General features: G+C 38.6%; 1 non-coding gene across 1 annotated transcript; it reads right to left on the bottom strand.

The window, feature by feature from the left end:
- Positions 1–820: 820 nt before the first annotated feature.
- LOC145577300 (small nucleolar RNA R71) lies at positions 821–926 on the bottom strand. Its single transcript, XR_014098746.1, has one exon. It is a non-coding gene; the product is annotated as a small nucleolar RNA R71 (small nucleolar RNA).
- Between the last annotated feature and the right edge of the window lie 21,369 nt (positions 927–22,295).

The following is a 22,295-nucleotide window of genomic DNA, read 5'->3' as shown; positions in this document are numbered from 1 at the left end:
AATTAGCTTGACATAGGCTATAGCATCGTTCCTACTCATTCCTTTGGGTTCGACCCTTGACTTACCATATACTTGTATTAGGGTTGGTCGAGTGTTTACAAATTAAGTTTGGCTCTAGGAGAGGTAGATAACGACCTACATTTTCCTCTTGTCAAAATTGGCGCCGTTACCGGGGAGTGATATTGGTGCTTTGTTATAGTTGTTGAGTCTATTTCACCTTTAATTGAAAATACAAAAAGATTTTCTTTTAGGCTACATTTGTAGCCGTGCTACTAACCATTTATTTTAAGATTTTATGCATAGAGCATGTGGTCATTCTCTAGTGCCATTTGATCCGAAAATTGAGAGAACTATTGCAAGTTTGAGGGGTGCTAAACGATCTTTGAGCCCTAGCATTTCAAGTGAAGAAGAACCACAACACGAAGAACAAGCAAGAATGGGAGAAATCCGAGAGTGGCATTGAAAGAATTGGGGATTCCCGGTGCATATAGATTTAAGAGTGGGATTGCTCCACCTACAACACCGGCAAATGATTTTGAAATAAGACCGGCAATGATCACTTTGATAGAGAGGCGACAATTTAGTGGGGCCAAGAATGAAAGCCCACTAAACCATCTCAAGGAGTTCGAAAAATATTGTAATACTATCAAGGTGAACGGAATTTCCCAAGAATTCATCCGCCTCAAGCTCTTTCCCTTTTCTCTCATAGGGCGTGCTTTGGAATAGCTAGACAAGGAGGTTAAGCCGAATTCTCTAAGGACATGGGATGAGGTTACCAAGGAATTTCTATCCCGTTTCTATCCTCAAAAGAAAACGGCGGAGGCTAGAGCTTTGATTCAAGGTTTCAAGCAAAAGCCAAGTGAGAGCCTCTATGAAGCATGGGAGAGATACAAAGAGTATCAAAGAGAATGTCCTCATCACGGAATTCCAACCTATCAAATCATTCAAATCTTCTATGGAGGCCTTAGCCCTCAAGGAAAATCATGTTTAGATGAAGGAGCATGAGGTCCTATCATGAACAAAACAGAAGAGGAAGTGGTGGACATAATTGAAGACGTAGTGAGGTATTATAGAGATTGGCAAGATGGAGAAAGAGAGTCAACTAGCAAGAGTAGCTCTTCGGTGTACTCGGTTGATCATCTAAATGCAATCAACAATCTATCCTCACAAATGACAAACTTGGGGAAGGAGATGTCCGCTATCAAGGCAAAGTTGGAAAGTGCTACCTACCAATTTTCAAGTCTTCCCTCCCAAACTAAGGGGAGAGGTATGTCTTCTAATTCTCAACCCCCTCCTTCTTCTAATAACATGCCTAGTGGATGCTTGTTTTGTGATGATTGTGGGTCGTATGATCATGATGTTTCTAGTTGCCCTCATGCATGTATGGATGTTTGTGATGATCAAGATGGAAATGTGAATGAGCATGTGAACTATGTGTCAAATAATCATGATTCTAGGTTTGAGAATCAAAGAGGTCAATGGAATAGGAATTACAACAATCATGGCAATTTTGACAACTATAACCAAGGTGGTGGTTATAGGAACCAAAGGAACCAAGGTTCTCAAGGTAACTATAACAATTAAGGTTATAGTAGCCAAAATCAAAACCAAAATTATGATAATCAAAACCAAGGTTATGGGAATCATAATCAAGGTAGTGGTAACCATAATCAAGGTTATGGTCAAAATCAAAATAGGGGTAATTGGAACAATCAAGGTAGAGACAACTTTCAAAACAATGCTCAAAGAGACCCTCCACCCGAATTTGCTCCAAAGTCCCAAAATGATAATTCCTATGTTCAATCCTCTTCTTCTTCACATAGAACAAATTTGGAATAAATCATTGAAAATCAAACAAAGTTGTTGAACACTTACATGACCGTAAGTGATAAGAAATTTAATGAAATGATGACTCATAATAAATAAGATGCTTGAAAACCAAATTTCTCAACTTGCTAATGCTTTGAAAGACCATGCTAGTCCTTCTTCTTTACCTTCCCAAGGCCTAGATCCCAAGAGACCAGTTAATGCTATTGTCACAAGCAGTGGTAAGATTCTTGAGGAGAGTTTGCCTAGGAAGAGTGAGACCAAAGAGGGCACAAAAGGGGTTTTGGTTGAAGATGAGAGAGATGGTGCATCTTTGAGTGAGGTTGAGATTGAGAAGCCTAGTGAGGTGAGAGTGGAGAAAGAGATTGTGATACCCAAGCTTCCTTATCCACAAAAATTCATGAGACACAAGTTAGATGAACAATTTGGAAGATTCATTGACATGCTTAAGCAACTTCACCTTTCTCTACCATTTACCGAAGTTGTCACCCAAATGCCCAACTATGCAAAATTCCTCAAAGACATTTTGAGTGGTAGGAGGACTTGTGATGGTGCAGAGACGGTGAACTTGACCGAGAATTGTAGTGCTATCATAATGAACAAGATGCCACCTAAGCTAAAAGACCCCGGAAACTTTTCCATCCCTTGTGCCATTTATAAAATGCAAATTGAGAATGCCTTGTGTGACCTAGGAGCTAGTGTTAGCCTCATGCCATACTCGGTGTACCAAAGACTTGAGCTAGGGGAACTCTTACCTACTAACATCACTTTGCAATTGGTCGATAGGTTAATTAAGTTTCCTAAGGGTAAGATAGAGAATGTTCCTTTGAGGGTTGGGAAATTTGTTATTCCGGTAGATTTTTTGGTGCTTGAGATGGATGAAGATGCTAATATTCCTATCATTCTAGGAAGACTATTCCTTGCTACTTTGGGTGCTTTGATAGATGTGAAAAGTGCTAAAATTTCAATCAAAGTAGGGGATGAGGTGATAGAATTTGACTTGAATGATAGCATGAAGTATCCAAGTTCTTCTTTAGAAAATTGTATGTTGATTGATTCTCTCGATCATGTTGTGTCTTCTATGCATGAGCAATTGCTCACTTCTAACGATGCTCTTGAGAATTTTTTGTTGAATAAGGAAAAGATAGGTACTCCTAGCAAGGAGATGGCTTTGTATGAAGATGTGCTCAATGGAAGCTTTGAGGATGTTGAAGAGCAAATGTGTTTGAGCATTTCTAGCCAAGAAGCGTTGCAGGTGGCAACATCGAAGGAAGGTAAAGGTGTTCCAATGGTTGAGCTCAAACCTCTTCCATCACACCTTAGGTATGAATTTTTGGGACCCAACTCCACTTTTCCCGTGATTGTTAGCTCTTCTTTGAGTGAGCATCAAGCTCAAAAGTTGTGTGGTGTTTTGAAGAAGCACCGAAGTGCTTTGGGTTATACCATTGATGACCTCAAAGGTATAAGCCCCGCTTTATGTACACATCACATAACTCTTGAGGAGGGTGCTTTACCTTCTATTGAGAGGCAACGAAAGCTACACCCCCAAATGGGAGAGGTAGTGAAGAAGGAGATCACCAAACTTTTGGATGCAGGAATCATATTCCCCATTTCTAGTTCTAGGTGGGTCTCTCCCGTTCACGTTGTCCCAAAGAAGGGAGGTATAACCGTCGTTGAGAATAAGAAAGGTGAGCTCATTCCGACGAGGACGGTCACGGGATGGAGGATGCGTATAGATTATAGACGTCTAAACACATCTACAAAGAAAGATCATTTCCCCTTTCCTTTTATTGATCAAATGATTGAGAGACTAACAAGGCACAAGTTCTATTGTTTTCTTTATGGTTATTCGGGATTTTTCCAAATCCCTATCCACCAGGATGACCAAGAGAAAACAACCTTCACTGTCCATATGGTACATTTGCATATAGGAGAATGCCGTTTAGCCTTTGTAATGCTCCCGCAACATTTCAAAGATGCATGATGAGTATATTTGGAGATATGTTGGAAGAGGAGATGGAGGTTTTTATGGACAACTTCTCTGTAGGAGGTGTTTCATTTGAGGCATGCCTTGAAAACCTTGAAAAATGTCTTGCAAGGTGTGAGAAGGTGAACTTGGTCTTGAATTGGGAGAAATGTCACTTTATGGTGGAGGAAGGCATAGTCCTTGGCCACAAGATCTCTCACAAGGTGATAGAGGTGGATAAAGCTAAAATTGAAGTCATTGAAAAGCTTCCACCTCCGGTGAACGTAAAGGGAGTGAGATCTTTCTTAGGGCATGCCGGGTTTTATATAAGATTCATCAAGGATTTCTCGCTCATTGCAAAGCCCCTCAATGATCTTCTTCAAAAAGATGTCTAGTTTGTGTTTGATGATAAGTGTTTGGAGGCATTCAATAAGTTGAAGAAAGCTCTAATCTCTACTCCTATTGTTCAAGCTCCAAGATGGGATTTACCATTTGAGTTGATGTGTGATGCAAGTGACTCGGCAATAGGAGGTGTCTTGGATCAAAGAGTGGACAAGAAACTTCATGTGATCTATTATATGTCCAAGACTCTAAATGGAGCTCAACGGAATTAAACTACAACGGAGAAGGAATTCTTGGCTATAGTTCATGCTTTTAAGAAGTTCCGTTGTTATCTATTGGGTTCCAAAACCATTGTCTTCACGGATCATGCGGCTCTCAAGTATCTTTTTTCCAAGAAAGAGTCCAAGCCAAGGTTGATCCGGTGGGTTCTTGAGCTCCAAACCTTTGACATTGAGATTAGGGATAAAAGAGGAGCGGAAAATGTTGTGGCGGATCATCTTTCTCGTTTAGAAGATTCTCAAACTCATGATGATGGTTCTCCAATTGAGGATAGGATGCTTGATGATTTCTTGTATGCTATTGAAGCAAAGGAGCTCCCATGGTTTGCCGATTTAGTGAACTTTCTTGCATGTGGGGAGTTTCCTCCTTCCTTTTCTAAGAACCAAAGAAAGAAGCTCAAGAGAGAGGCAAGGCATTATGTGTGGGATGATCCCATCTTATACAAGCGAGGGGTCGATGGCTTACTTAGACGTTGTGTGCCAAACGAAGAGGTGCCTAGTATTTTGAAAATGTGCCATTCCGATCCAAGCGGGGGCCATATGGGTGTCTCTAAGACCGCCACTAAGGTCCTTCAATGCGGTTTATGGTGGCCACATCACTTTAAGGACTCATGGGGCTTTGTCAAGACATGTGACCGATGTCAAAGAGTTGGGAACATCTCCAAGAGAAATGAAATGCCTTAACAACCCATACTTGAGTTGGAAGTGTTTGATGTGTGGGATATTGATTTTATGGGGCTATTTCTCTCATCTTTCGGAAATCAATATATTCTTGTGGCGGTCGATTACGTGTCTAAGTGGGTTGAGGCCATTGCCTCCCCAACTAATGACCACAAGGTGGTTATGAAGTTGTTTAAGAAGATAATCTTTCCAAGATTTGGGGTACCAAAGGCGATAATAAGCGACAACGATTCTCATTTTATTCACCATGCCTTTTAAAAGATGTTGAGGAAGCATGGAGTCCATCAAAGATTCGGCCTCCCATATCATCCCCAATCGAGCGGTCAAGTGGAAGTCTCTAATCGTCAAATCAAGCTCATCCTTGAAAAGACGGTTGCGAGAAATCGAAAGGATTGGTCGGATAAGTTGGATGATGCTCTTTGGGCCTATCGAACGGCTTTCAAGACCCCCATAGGTACCACTCCATACCGCCTAGTCTATGGCAAGTCATGCCATCTCCTGGTTGAAATTGAACACCATGCTTTGTGGGCAATCAAGAAGATAAATTTTGACTTGGAAAGTGCGGGGAAGAAAAGGTGGTTAGATCTTCATGAGCTAGAGGAGCTTCGGCTTGATGCCTATGATTGTGCTAGTGTGTACAAAGCTCGTTCCAAGGAAACACATGACAAGCTTATTGAGAAGAAAGATTTTTGTGTTGGCGATAAGGTTCTTCTCTACAATTCAAAAATGAAGTTATTTCCCGGAAAGCTCATGTCAAGATGGAGCGGTCCCTATTTGGTCAAGAATGTTGTTCCAAGTGGTGTTGTAGAGGTCTCAATGATGGATTCTTCTTCTCCGTTTAAGGTCAATGGCCATCGTCTCAAAAAGTATTTCGATGGTGTTTTTTTGGCCTTGTTCACTCATTGCGTCTCCGACTACCACCTTAATTGGTGGAGGACGTCGAGCTATGACGTTAAACAAGCGCTACCCGGGAGGCAACCTGGTTTTCTAACCTTTTTCTTTTGATTTTACATTTTTTCTGTATTTCTTTTATCCTTGAGAATTTTTCTTATTCCTCTTTATTTCTATTTGTTTTCTTGATTTTAGGTACCATGAGATTGGATCGAAGAAAATTTCCAACAATTTTTGGTGTTATTTCAAGATTTCACGAGGTTTGGTTAATGACAAGGTAATAATCGCGTCGTCAAACGACTACACCTAGATCAAATACAATTTATACAACCTAAACAAACCTAATACGAGTATAAGGCAAGCATAGGGGTCGAACCACAGAGAACGGTTAAACACCACCAAATGTTATCGACAATTAAGCTAGTCCGGAATAGGAGATAAATAAACTAAAGTCTAAATATGCTAAAATAAGAAATAAAACATTAAGGGAAATGGTTTAGGAATAGCATTCACTTGAACATAAACAAAGGCATAGAAATTGAATTAATTATGAACTAAACATGCTCAAATATCGAAATAAAGGATCCAATCTAGCCGCCTTCCGGGGTCAATTGGCTTCTCCTAACATAGCCTCTATGTTTCCACATTAGAACCATATACTAAGAGGTACTATTAAATAAAAATCGATAATAATGAACCTTGACTAAGTCAACTTCCGTTCCTTATTAGCAAAGATTCACCTTTAATCAACCAACAATGTGCACTTGCAAGAAGATTAAAGAATATCAAGCATATAAAGACTTTAATCACAAATAAATCAACTCTAAACCTAGAACATGCTCAAGATACAACTACACCACAACCATCCCCTCAATAGGGAAATTACTCACTAATCATGATAATAACAAGATTAATCAACAAATAATCAAGAATCAACATGATCAACAAGCAATACCAACTACAAAAATAATAATCAAAATAAAACAATAAAAATATTGGAGAGAGAGTTAGAGATTCTCATGGATTGAAGATGAAAGTCTACAAACAAGATGATCAATCTTCTTCTTCAAAATCTAAGCTCAACAATGGTGAAACCCTCACTTTCTCTCTCTAAACTACTCTAATCCTAAGCTAAACCTAGAGAAAGAAGCTCTCCTAAAACTAGGGAAAAAGATCTAAAAGAATGAAGTTCCCTTTTTTACAAAACAAGCCCCACAATATATAAAGAATCGCGCAAAAACGCTGAACAGGACCCGCTGTGCGCCCGCGCAAGGATCTGTGCGCCCGCGCATGGTAGCTGTGCGCCCGCGCGTGCACCCTCGCAGCGGTCTGTGCGCCCTCGCAGCGGCCTGCGCTCCCTCGCAGCAGCCTGCGCGCCCGCGCAAAGTAGCTGCGCGCCCGCGCATTTGTGGGTTGCGCGGCTTGTGCTTGGGTGTGTGCGCCCGTGCTGCTGGATGCGCGCCCGTGCACCGTAGCTGTGCGCCCGCGCGGTGTGGGTGTGCGCCCGCGCACATGTCGCGCACAGGCCGCGCAAAACTTTCTGCCTCGATTATGCAATTTCGCCAATTTTGCGCGGGTTCTCACAGGGTTGCGCGCCCGCACATTATTCGCGCCCTTGCACCTTGCTTTCTTCGATTCTTCTCTCATGCTTCCTTGGCTTCTTCTTTGCAATCCAAGACTTCAAATACCTAAGAACAAACACCAAGGGAAGCAATAAGGTATAGGGAACGGTGCAAACACGCAATGAAGGCAAGCATTCAACAATATACGCGATTTCATTAAAAATACATCGAGACATGTATGCACGCATTATTTGAACAAAACAACTACAAAACACCCTAAGACAAGCTAAAACAAGGCATAAACACTATCAAATTCCCCCAAGCTAAACCTTTGCTCGTCCTCGAGCAAAGCTAGAGCAAAAGAGAACAAGAGGAAATTATGGAAAGCAAAAGAAACAAAATAGAAACAAGGAGAAAGAATGTACACTAACTCACTGTCGTAGGAATCACGGTTGTTTTTAGCTACAACAAGCCCTTAAAACCCCAAAGTTGCCTATGAGGACGAGTGAGGTCTCGTGAGGGTTTCCTAAGAGCTTACCCCACAACTCTCGACAAAAGCCAAGGCAAGGCAACAAAAGGAAAAGGAAAAGAAACACGAAGAGAAAAGGCAAAACACAAGCTCATATAAGGACAAGAGATGAGGACAAGTACTAATGAATGCAAACCTTTCTAATTGGACAAATGTATGCACGTTCCAAGATGTCAATGGTTGATTGAAACATAACACATGCTAAGCATAGAGAACTACTTAGGACTCAATCCACCCTAGCCCCAACCAATCGGGCCATGTTCTCTCCACTAGCTTCAAATCAACCCTTAAGTTAGCTTCTCAAGATTCCACGAAGGAACCGGAAAAATATAAAGAAATGAGAAATTTGAGAAGGTAATCCCGACGTCTCAACTATGCATACTCTTTCCATAGGTTTGAAGTCTATCTCCCTCCACCGTTCTTTTGACCTAACCCACTAGAGTCTAAGGGTCTTTTTATTGGTTATAACGTAAGGCTAAGGGTTAAGGGTGGGTAAAAATTTAAAATTTGGTGATATTTCCTAAGTGAAGCAAAAAGTGCGGCCGACACTCAAAAAATAACTCAAGAATTCACTAAATATCAAGCAAAAATACCACTAATGCCATTCCCCCAAGCTTATTCAACACAAACACACAATATTCCCCCCAAGCTTGAACAAAGCATTGTCCTCAATGCTTAAACTAAGGAAGAAAATGAAACCAACTAAAATATTTTTGTTGTTTTTGTTTTTTTTTTTTTTTTTTTTAATTCAATTTTTTTTCAATTTTTTTTTTTACTTTATTCATTGTCCTTGCCTTTTTCAAATTATGGACGGCTTTTTCTTGAAACTTCATTTGGTTTTCATGAATTGCATCATTCATCACAAGCTCAACTTTAACCAAATCTCAAAGTGCTTCTTGTTTATGATCAACATTTTCAAAACTCAAACCTCACATGCCAATGCTTCACTAACTATAAGGGTTGGTTAACATAGGCCACTAGGTTTGTAATGCGGTTTAAACAAGAGCGGGAAACATAAGGCTCAAATTGGTTAGCAAGTAGGTTTATGCAAAATAGAAAATCAAATTTGTAACAAAACAAAAAGAAGATAAAGAAAAAATGAGAAAGAAGTGCCCTTTTCCTCCCCTAGAGTGCTTCGGTCACGATCTTGGGAGCTATAAGTCAAAACAAGGATCAAGACATGCATAGCTAAGGATCCAAATGTGTCACACAACAAAGTGATGAAGGTTAGAACAATGTTACCTCACACGGGATTATAACTAAGCAAATACCAACTAAGGGTGCCAAATCCACTATAGAGAGCAACACCATCTTACCACATACCACGTGAACTAGGGCTTCATGGATTCCTAAAAGCTCTTAACCCGGCTACCTTAGCATGTAATATCCTAGAGTCAACCAATGACACTCTCAAACCGTGCACACATTAACCACTTAGGAAGAAAGGCATTCAAGAGTAAACAAATCCAAAAGATATAATGTCCAATTAAGAACAAATAAAACACAATTTTGCTAAACTTTCCTTGAAGTAAACAAAAAATCTCTTTTGGATTTTCCAAAAGCATGAAAAACATGGAAATGCATATACTCAATGCATGACATATATGAATCAACATCCCACCAAACATGATAGAATACCCTCCCCTAAGCTTGAATGAGGCAACATACTCAAACATAGACCAAATAATCCATGGGAGGGGAAAAGGAAGAGATCAAACCACAAACCAACACATGTCCAACAAGGCATCAACCATTAGAGAAAGAGCAAGGAAAGATGTTACCGGATATTAGGTGGGTGTAAATACCCGCAAATGACCCAAATAAACCTTTCAAGACTAAATTCCTCTAGTATCGAATCTCGCCCTCCATGTGCTAGCAATTGCGGTGCCAATCTTCTTTGATTCTTAATCCAAACCAATGCACCAAAGTATACCAAGTCATGTACCTAGCAAAAGGCACACAAACATTTCCATGAGAGAAAATCTATTCTAAAAAGAAAAGAAAATGAAAGCAATAAAACACGGGTTACTTCCCGCAAAGGCTTGCTTAACGTCCAAGCATGACCAATCTAGTAAATAACCCGACAAAGAACGCAAAAGCTTGTCATATGCACCGGCAAACATATCAAGAAATAGAGCATACGCGATGCTCATATGACAAGCAAACATAAAGTACAAGGAGACTTTATGTTTGAGAGAAGGGGGAAAATAAAAAGTAAAGAATCAAAAGAAAAATCAATAAAATAAGAAGAAAAAGAAAGATAGGGAGGCAAACTCTCCTCACAAAAATCTTTTTGGTTGGAATTATAACTCTTTTCCTCATCAACAATAAAAGAGTTGGGGGCTTCGGAAGCATGGATAGGAAGAGGATTCCTAAGCGGTTCTTTGAGAAAAGAAGGGAGGAACATAGGATAGTAGGGGATATGGTTGAACCTTTGGGAGAAAGGTGTATGAGAAAGGGGAAAAGGGGTAGCTATTCCCTCACCACAAGGTCTCACATCACTAATGAGGGCATGGAAATCAATCATGGAATCCTCAAATGAAGAACCCTCACGATCTACATCTCCCTCAAGCTCAAAAACTCCAAATGATTCAACCTCAACCTCCTCTTCATCATCTTGAGCAACATCTCCCATACATTTCTCAAGTCCTACCATCTCAAATCCAAGAGTTAATGGGGGCAAATTCCTCTCAAACTCAACTCTTTCTAATGAAGCATTATCAATGAACTCACTCAAAAGGTTATGGGCTTTCGTTTGAAACTCAAGAAATATTTGGGCCATAATCTCAAATGAGTCCAAATCATCATTGATAGACGAGTCAAAAGCTTGCTCATTAGAATCATCTAGGGAACTATGGGACACACCTTTAGAATTCATGCAAAAATCGGATGCAATATGAGAAAGAACATGCACTTCATCATCATTAGAATGTACCTCATTACATTGAGCTATAGAGGGAGGGGAGTTGAAATCATGCATTACATGGTCACTATGGGGAGCATCAAACACATCATGGGAATTCATATTAGACAAATCATGACAATTAGCATCAACATTAATAGCATTAGAATCCCGAACATAAGTCTCATGATTGGCCCTCTCCCAATCATAATTATCCCTAGCTAACCATGAATAGAAATCCCAAGCTTCATCAGAAGACATAGTTTTAAGACCACCATTTAACATATTATCAACCACTCCTCTAAAATGCTCATTTAATCCCAAATTAATGATTTCACAATAATCACCCTTGGTAAAACCCTTAACACCATCCAAGAAATCCTCAAGTCTATTAAAATACACCCAAAACGGTTCATTATCAAATTGAGGAATAGAAATACAAGCCATTTTTTTCAAATAAAGCAACACAAATAAAAACCAACAAATAGAAAGATAAATATACACAATGAACTAGTCTCAATAAGATAACACAATGGTAATGGAAGCCATTCCCCGGCAACGGCGCCAATTTGACAAGGTAATAATCGCGTCGTCAAACGACTACACCTAGATCAAATACAATTTATACAACCTAAACAAACCTAATACGAGTATAAGGCAAGCATAGGGGTCGAACCACAGAGAACGGTTAAACACCACCAAATGTTATCGACAATTAAGCTAGTCCGGAATAGGAGATAAATAAACTAAAGTCTAAATATGCTAAAACAAGAAATAAAACATTAAGGGAAATGGTTTAGGAATAGCATTCACTTGAACATAAACAAAGGCATAGAAATTGAATTAATTATGAACTAAACATGCTCAAATATCGAAATAAAGGATCCAATCTAGCCGCCTTCCGGGGTCAATTGGCTTCTCCTAACATAGCCTCTATGTTTCCACATTAGAACCATATACTAGGAGGTACTATTAAATAACAATCGATAATAATGAACCTTAACTAAGTCAACTTCCGTTCCTTATTAGCAAAGATTCACCTTTAATCAACCAACAATGTGCACTTGCAAGAAGATTAAAGAATATCAAGCATATAAAGACTTTAATCACAAATAAATCAACTCTAAACCTAGAACATGCTCAAGATACAACTACACCACAACCATCCCCTCAATAGGGAAATTACTCACTAATCATGATAATAACAAGATTAATCAACAAATAATCAAGAATCAACATGATCAACAAGCAATACCAACTACAAAAATAATAATCAAAATAAAACAATAAAAATATTGGAGAGAGAGTTAGAGATTCTCATTGATTGAAGATGAAAGTCTACAAACAAGATGATCAATCTTCTTCTTCAAAATCCAAGCTCAACAATGGTGAAACCCTCACTTTCTCTCTCTAAACTACTCTAATCCTAAGCTAAACCTAGAGAGAGAAGCTCTCCTAAAACTAGGGAAAAAGATCTAAAAGAATGAAGTTCCCTTTTTTACAAAACAAGCCCCGCAATATATAAAGAATCACGCAAAAACGCTGAACAGGACCTGCTGTGCGCCCGCGCAAGGATCTGTGCGCCCGCGCGTGCCCCTTCGCAGCGGTCTGTGCGCCCTCGCAGCGGCCTGCGCTCCTCGCAGCAGCCTGCGCGCCCGTGCAAAGTAGCTGCGCGCCCGCGCATTTGTGGGTTGCGCGGCTTGTGCTTGGGTGTGTGCGCCCGTGCTGCTGGATGCGCGCTCGCGCACCGTGGCTGTGCGCCCGCGCGGTGTGGGTGTGCGCCCGCGCACATGTCGCGCACAGGCCGCGCAAAACTTTCTGCATCGATTATGCAATTTCGCCAATTTTGCGCGAGTTCTCACAGGGTTGCGCGCCCGCACATTATTCGCGCCCTTGCACCTTGCTTTCTTCGATTCTTCTCTCATGCTTCCTTGGCTTCTTCTTTGCAATCCAAGACTTCAAATACCTAAGCACAAACACCAAGGGAAGCAATAAGGTATAGGGAACGGTGCAAACACTTAATGAAGGCAAGCATTCAACAATATACGCGATTTCATTAAAAATACATCGAGACATGTATGCACGCATTATTTAAACAAAACAACTACAAAACACCCTAAGACAAGCTAAAACAAGGCATAAACACTATCCTAGGAGTGACATAAATGTCACTCATCAGTTAAGTTTAGGTGGAAAAGCTTGTTGGGGTCTTATGCTCTCATGTTTGCATTTTTATTGATTTTCTACTCTTTTTCGAATGCGCTTTCAAATATCTCATTATGCAAACACGAGAGTATATTCATGGCCGAAATATTCTTGCTTGGTGCACGCGCACCAAAGGGGTTAGAAAATTTCCACTATCTTTGACAAAATTTAACGGTTTTTGAACCATCCCCGTACCCCCTTGGTCACCCTATCCCTGCACGCGCGCACCACAGGGGTCAGAGTTTTGGCCTGTTTTTGAACCAACCCAGCCCCTACCTGGTGCGCACGCTCCTTCTAGCTGCGCGCACGCACTGGGTAGGCAGTGATTCTTGCCAATTCTTCAACCCAAGCCTCGCGCCAAAACCCCCTGTTGTCGCCTGCGCGCACGCACCGTCGCCAGCCGCCAGGTGCGTTCGGCGCCCCCCTTTTAACCCCAAAATACGCACCACCCTTATTTCTCCATTCTCTCTCCCCGATTTCCCATTACTCCCTCACTCATTCTTCTATCTTCAAACCCTTCCAAACCTTTGCAAATTCACACAATTACTCATTTTTAATATTCATTTCTTTACAAATTACATCAAAGCATAATCAAATCCCTTCCAAAACAAAAAAAATTCCAGAAATTTCGAACTTGAAATTCGAAAATTGTGCATAATTTCGGAATTTTGATGTTTTGATTTAGTGCTTGAATCTTGTCTTTGGGTGTTCTATTTGTTCTTAAATCTTCATTTTGGGCAATTTGCAAGTAATTCAAGGCTTCATTGAGGTATAATTTCTTATTTTCTAGTCATCTTCTTCCTCATTGTTCAAGCTTGAAACCCTTGTTTTTGCTTTCATGGTAGAACTCCATTGTTGGTTCTTTTAGCTTGTAATTTGTGTTGAATGATGTTATTGGATGTTAACTTGAAGCTTTTTCATGATGAATTTGTATACCTTGCTTGATTCCTTGATTCACTATTGTTGGTCATTTTCTCTCTCATGGGTATTCTTTATAATGGTTTTATTGCTTTGATAATTCAATGTTTGAGATTATTTTGCTCAATTTGATTCATGATTTGGTCTCTTATGTTCAATTTTTCCTTTAAATCCATGCCTACTTGCTTCAAATTCATGACTTTATATTAATGACATTGTTCATATGTAGCCATCTCTTGTTTCTATTTTAAAATAATTGCATTTGTGCTTGATTCTTGAGCAATTACTTATGCTTATTATTGAAATATGACAAATGTAAAGATTTGCTCATGAGTTGTTTTCATCCTTGTAGATGGCTCCAATCCGTCACAAGAAGCGAGCAAGAACAAGTTCAAGCAAGCCTAGGCATATTGTTCCACCTCCACCCGAGGTAGAAGAAACATACGGCATTGAATTCTCTAAAGAATCACATTGGGATCGTTTCAAGAGTCTATCCAAGAGAAATCTAAGACTAACAAGATTCTACGATCAAGCAACAACCAAGTTTCTCGGCATAGATGAGGACGTTCGGCTTCTTGCAAAGGGCCTTGATCTTTTAGAGTTCTTGGATTTGAGCGCCCCTACTTATGCTAGGGTGACCTATGAATTTCTTTCTTCTCTTGAAGTAGTCCGAGAACCGAGTGACGATTCCTCAAGGATTTTGACTTTCCAACTTTTCAATAATGATCACTCATTGACGGATTCTCAACTATTTCATACTTCAAGTTTCCATGGGCCGAGGACGCGGATCATTGTATCTATCCGGCGCATATTAGAATGGCGAATGACCATGGATATAATGAGCAAAGTTGGTGGAGAAGTATCTCGGAGGAAGGGAAGTATGAGCCTCAAAATTCCAAGACCGCTTCCATGATTCATCCGGCTATGCGGTATTTCAGCCGTCTCCTCACTTACGCTCTTTGCTCCAAGGACTCTTTGGGAGCTATCTCCCGAGAGGAGCTTTGTTGGTTGTGGATAGCCGACCAAAACGACTTTGAGATTGAGCTAGTGGATTTCACGGAGCATTTGATCAATCGATTCTTGGATATCTGTGATGGAGTTAGCCTTTCGGGGAGCATCCAATTGGGAGGGATGATTTCTATCCTAGCTCTTTGCATCAATGATGACTATAAGACTTTGTTAAATGAGCTTCCCCCAATTATTGATCCTCGAGAAAAATCTTCTTCTCATTTCCTCAACATCTCCGCCCTTATGAACTAAAAGTTCCTCGATCGTACTAGAAAGGATGATGTTTTCATTTGGAAAGTTTCCCGGATTAAAGAATGGCTCTTAATCCCATGCAAAGAGGCAACTACCCGATCAAAAGAGAAAGATTCCTTGTCTTGGAGGCCTCCAATGCGAGATATCGATCCTTCTATTCGACGTAGGACGAATCATACAAGAGGCCGCTCAACCAATGCTTTGTCATCGAATGTTCACAATAATCCCACGGTTGAACCGGAAGGTACACCTATTCCTTCCCCGTCTCCTACTCCTTCTACTTTTGATTTGTCAACCATTCATGCTAGGCTTGATTCTATTGCTAATGTGTTATATTATATGCCTTCTATGCAAACCCCTAATCTTGGTTATGACTATCATACAAATCAATTGTACGATTTACATGTTCGAAGGGGGGAGATCGAGCCCTATGTGAATTACCCGTATCTCCCGATCCAACAAGGACCTATCCCTCAATGGGAGCCTTTTAATCCTACCATTGGTCCTCGGCCTTGCTACCCTTATTGGGAGGGCCCTCATGTTCACCCTAGTTTTATCATAGGCACCACCCCGGCCACTTACGACTATCGGCGGCCCGGTGGTTGTGATTATAGATATGATCCGGCTAATCCTTCGCCCTTTTCGGACCCCGAGACTTTTGGAAGGTGGGGTAGGTTGGGTGAGCCGGTCTTAGATGATTGGTCTCATTATTTTGAGGTTGATAGAGCTAGGAGGTAAGGTAGGTTAAGGGGTAAGGCTCCCATGGACGTGAGCGAGATGGCTAGCTCTAGTCATATGATGGAGACCGGTGAGGGGAGTTCTCATTCTACCCCTTACCATAGTGCGGAGTGATACTACACGGCTACCCCCCTTTCTTATGTTCTTTATATGATGTTTCTCTGTTGCCTATATGTCTTTAGGTTTAGAGTTAGGGGGTAGTCCAGTTTAAGCTTGGGGGTGCTTTATTTCATTTGTTTCTATGCTTCACCATATCCCCCCCTGCATTTGTAGTTCATTCCTAGTCTCCTATGCTTTTGGTATTGATCTCTGTGACGTTTGGTTTTATGATGATGCTGCTGTATTTCTACTAATTTCTCTGCCCGGTTATTGGTTTTGTTGCTTGTTTCGCTGATCGTTGTCCGCTGATTTTCTCTGTGTCTCTGTTATGATGATTCCTGATGATGATTGTCTGATATCTTGTCTCCTGATACTGCTACAGTATGATGATTCTGCTTCCTACACTCATTTGATCCTATTCCTGTTGCTTTTTTTACTTGCTTTTTCTTTATTTTCATGCATTTTGTTTTCTCTTTTCTTCTTTTCTTTTGTATTGAAGTTACTAACAATTTTCTTTGTATATAGTTTTTATTTCTCACCTTTCTCTATTTCTTATGCTTTGGATTTCGATGATTCATAAAGGTGCTCTTTCGCCTTGTTTAATGTGCAATAGCTTTGGCGCCTGGTGAGATCTTTCTATTTCTTTTCTTTTTCTTTTCTTGGTTTCTTAGTCTTGGATTAGTTCTAGGAGAAGTTGAATGGTTCGAGGTTGTTTGCTTTTTAACACCCTAGTGTGTTTGGGAACATTGGCGTTGTGGCCGAATGTTCACTTGTTTGTTGATTGGGATTTATGTGTGTTAGCATTACTTCCTTATTGCTTTCTACTTCTCCTTTACTTTTCTATTTTTCATTTCATTTTCCTTTTCTTCTTTTTCTTTTTCTTTTTCTTTTCTTTTCTTCTTCCTTCATGTTTTCCTTTTCTCTTTTTCTTATTCTTTTCTTTTCTTTTTATCCCTTGTTCTCTTTATTTTGTTTTTAGTCCTTTTATTTTCTTCAAAAAAAATATAAAAAAAAAATAATAATAAACAAAAAAAACAAACAAAACAAAAATAAACAAAAAATAAACAAAACTTGTTTTTGTGAATATGAATAAAATGTTTTTGAGGCATTACTTTTCTTTCTTCATCTTTTTTCTTTTACTTTGGACTTAGTACCACTTGAACTTGCACATTGGCTATTTTTCTTCCTAAATACAATGGTTTGCACGGTTTGAGAGTATCTTTGGTTGACTCTAGGATAGGGTATGCTAAGGTAGCAGTTTAGACCTTTTGAGACCTTGAAGCCGGATTCTTTTGGTTTGTGGTAAGACGGAGTTGCTTCCTTTGGTGGATTTGACACCTTTAGTAAGTTTTTTCTACAACCGTGTGAGGATTTTTCTTTTTCAAGCCTTCGTCATTTTTTATTGTGCGGCGTGGATCCTTAACCTTTGCATGCCTAATCTTGAATCTTGACTCATAATTCTCAAACACGAGATCGAACCAACTAGGAAGGACAAAGGCCATTTTTCGGGCTGGTAATTTTTCATTTCTAGGATTTTCTTCTTTCTTTTTAGTTCTTTGGGTTTACATTTGCCATCTTGCTAACAATTTGAGCCTTTCCCCTTCTTTTCAAGCCACATCTTTAGAACTTTGAGCCTTTTGTTTATTTTTGTTCCAATCTTGGTTTTTGTGAAGCAAATGGTCATTTGTGGTCTAAAAGGTTGGATATTGGTTTTATTTGTAAGCACGCTCGTCTTTTGTATATATTGTGAATAATGGCAAATGAATAAATGAAAAGGCCGTCCAAAGTTAAAAAAGGCAAGGACATAATAAATACAAAATCGAAAAAGCCGTCCACAGTTAAAAGAGGCGAGGACAATTGCTTTGATAAAATGAAAATTACAAAACAAAAAGAGTGAAAAAGAGAAAATTCAAAAAACAGTTTGATGTGATTCTTTTCCCTTTTCAAGCATTGAGGACAATGCTTCCTTTTAGCTTGGGGGAGAAGCGTTTACGCTTTTTGTATATATGCTTATGGATATAGCTTTGAATAAGCCTGGGGGTATTAGTTTGTTTTTGTTTGGTGACTTCTTGGTTTTGGTGTCGAGGTGTGGCCAACCTTTGCTTCATAACCTATGTGTACCACCAAATTCTAAATTTTAAGCCTACCTCTAACCTTTTGCCCTTACGTTACAACCTTTGGGAACGTCCTTTCAACCTAGTGGTTGAGTCATATACCGAGGGAGGGCATTATGAGTTAAAGCCTAAGGAAAAGGGATGCAAGGTCGAGATGTCGAGAACCCTCAAATTCTATTCTTTTCCGATTCCTTCGAGGAACCATAGAGACGCTTACTAAGGGAAGATTTGAAGCCATTAGGGAGAACGCGGTTAGATTGGTTGGGATGAAAGTGGATTGCGCCTCATTAGTTCTCTACGCTTAGCATACCCTATGTTTCAATCAACCCTCGATATCTTAGAACGTGCTTACCATTGTTGTTTTAGAAAGTTTAATATCCTTCGTGCCTTGATCATGTGCAAACACTAGTAGAAAAATAGCAAAGGGCACCGGTTCAAACCCGACCTAAGGCACCGGTTTGAACCGGTTTCAAAGTGGGGGGTGCCAATTACCCCACTTTTTGCCACCGGTTCAAAACCGGTGCCATAAATGGTTTTGGCACCGGTTAACCGGTGCCTTTAATAATTTTGGCCACCGTTAACCGGTGCCTTAAATACTCCTGCGCATTTTTTTTTGTGGCAGCTCTTTTTGACACCGGTTAACCGGTGCCTTTTCAGTTAAATTTTTTTTTTCCTTTTTTCTTGCAATAATATTAAAAAAAACACCCTGTTATTCCATCAATAATAACCTGTAATTCCAGCAATAATATTAAATAAAATAATTAATAATATTATTATTATAATTACTAATAATAATATTATTATTAAATATTATAATAAGATACAAATAATATTAAAAACAAGAATTCATATATGTATAGATATAAATATTCCCAAACGCAATACAATAAAAAAAAGTGTTATATATATATATACAAATGATCGTAAGTAAATAATGAATAATAATATAGTTAAAAAGTTAACATAAATTTACAATTAAAATGACATTTACATGTTGAAGGTGATAAAAGACGCCAACATGTCACGAACTTTATTAAGTTCCTTGATTGTCAACGGACCATCCTTTTGTACCTTGCAAAACTTGAAATACAAAAAAATTATGTTAGAATTAATTAATTAGGCAAAACAATATGTATTTTATCAAATATGACCTATATGACTTCTATTTAGCCCATTTCCTACATTTCTTATCAAATGAACTATTTCTTTCTCATAACATGTCAATGTCACCTAGTTTTATGTGTCTAAGCCCTAAAATTGAATCAAAAGAGCATTTTATTAAGGTTAAAGATGCTTTTTACTCAAAATGACCCAAATATGGCCTATATGACTTTACTTTGCCCATTTCCTACATTTCTTATCAAATGAACTTTATTGATCTCATAACATGTCAATATTATCTAGGTATAGGTGTATAAGGAAATAAATCACATCAAAAGAGCATAATAACACAAAATGGCCCAAATATGGCCCATATGACTTCTATTAAGCCCATTTTCTACCTTTCTTATCAAATGACCCATTTATTTCTCATAACATGTCAATGTTAGGTAATATTACGTGTCTAAGGCTAGAAATCACATCAAAATAGCATTTCATTAAGTTTTAGGATGCATTTTACTCAAAATGGCCCAAATATGGCCTATATGACTTCTATTTAGCCCATTTCCTACATTTCTTATCAAATGAACTATTTCTTTCTCATAACACGTCAATGTCACCTAGTTTTATGTGTCTAAGCCTTAAAATTGAATCAAAAGAGCATTTTATTAAGGTTAAAGATGCTTTTTACTCAAAATGGCCCAAATATGGCCTATATGACTTTACTTTGCCCATTTCCTACATTTCTTATCAAATGAACTTTATTGATCTCATGACATGTCAATATTATCTAGTTATAGGTGTATAAGGAAAGAAATCACATCAAAAGAGCATAATAACAGAAAATGGCCCAAATATGGCCCATATGACTTCTATTAAGCCCATTTTCTACCTTTCTTATCAAATGACCCATTTATTTCACATAACATGTCAATGTTAGGTAATATTACGTGTCTAAGGCTAGAAATCACATCAAAATAGCATTTCATTAAGTTTTAGGACGCATTTTACTCAAAATGGCCCAAATATGGCCTATATGACTTCTATTTAGCCCATTTCCTACATTTCTTATCAAATGAACTATTTCTTTATCATAACATGTCAATGTCACCTAGTTTTATGTGTCTAAGCCCTAAAATTGAATCAAAAGAGCATTTTATTAAGGTTTAAGATGATTTTTACTCAAAATGGCCCGAATATGGCCTATATGACTTTACTTTGCCCATTTCCTACATTTCTTATCAAATGAACTTTATTGATCTCATAACATATCAATATTATCTAGTTATAGGTGTATAAGGAAAGAAATCACATCAAAAGAGCATAATAACACAAAATGGCCCAAATATGGCCCATATGACTTCTATTCAGCCCATTTTCTACCTTTCTTGTCAAATGACCCATTTATTTCTCATAACATGTCAATTTTGGGTAATATTATGTGTCTAAGGCTAGAAATCACATCAAAATAGCATTTCATTAAGTTTTAGGACGCATTTTACTCAAAATGGCCAAAATATGGCCTATTTGACTTCTATTTAGCCCATTTCCTACATTTCTTATCAAATGAACTATTTCTTTCTCATAACATGTCAATGTCACCTAGTTTTATCTGTCTATGCCCTAAAATTGAATCAAAATAGCATTTTATTAAGGTTTAAGACGCTTTTTACTCAAAATGGCCCGAATATGGCCTATATGACTTTATTTTGCCCATTTCCTACATTTCTTATCAAATGAACTTTATTGATCTCATAACATATCAATATTATCTAGTTATAGGTGTATAAGGAAATAAATCACATCAAAAGAGCATATGAACACAAAATGGCCCAAATATGGCCCATATGACTTATTTTCAGCCCATTTTCTACCTTTTCTTGTCAAATGACCTATTTATTTCTCATAAAATGTCAATGTTGGGTAATATTAGGTGTCTAAGGCTAGAAATCACATCAAAATATCATTTCATTAAGTTTTAGGACTTACCTCATCAAACTGTTGAATGTCCGTACAATGAGTCACTATGTCAAGCATGAATCTCATCACATACAAAGCACAATCAAGTCCATTTTCTTGTTGTACGCACTAGCATATGGCGAACAAATCACATCAGTGAAACATGCAAAGGAAATTAGCAAATATTTACTAACATAGATTTTGAAGATAATCACAATATCATGTAAATTACCAACGGTGACTTTCATGTTGGACCCTGAGGAGCACGACAATGTAGCTTCTTCATAACACTGTAGTAAATAAAGTACATTCAAATTTGATTAGTCGTTTGACTACTAAATTAGTTATTATTAGCAATAATCATCACTAGGTAGCTATATATATTTACTTTTGCAATATAAACTTCACTAGCCACTTCTCCGATGATCGAGCTAAATCAAGGTGATAAATTGTGTTATTAGAATTAAAAATCACCATGAGGCTCCAATGCTCCCTATATAAGTTCACAATAGACAAGAAAATTAATATTTAGGAGTCAACATATAATGAGGCCAAATCGATTGAATTTGACATGGTTAGACTTACTCTCTATAACATGGGGCGAATATGAACTTGTCTCCCGCACGCGCTGATTCCCTGATACTCTGTTCAACATAGTACAACACGTCACGGGGGTTGCCTATGATTCTAGTAGTGGATAACTGCTCGGGGCATAACCACCCAACTTTACAAGGAGAATCAATTTCAGTTAAGTACTCCTGTAGTGCTCTACGTGCATGACCATTGAATAATTAATCACATGTAGGATAATCACCATAAATTTGAATAACTTGAAAAAAGTGTAGATTATGTGGGCATTGAAGTACCTCATGAATGTTTGAATGAGGGAAATGTTAAGCTTTGCACCACGTAGAAATTCCTTC

The sequence above is a fragment of the Chenopodium album genome, chromosome 13, assembly GCF_948465745.1.
Source record: "Chenopodium album chromosome 13, dcCheAlbu1.1, whole genome shotgun sequence".
Taxonomy (NCBI): Eukaryota; Viridiplantae; Streptophyta; class Magnoliopsida; order Caryophyllales; family Amaranthaceae; genus Chenopodium; species Chenopodium album.
Note: the sequence above shows the minus strand (reverse complement) of the source record. Positions and strands in the feature narration are given on the sequence as shown.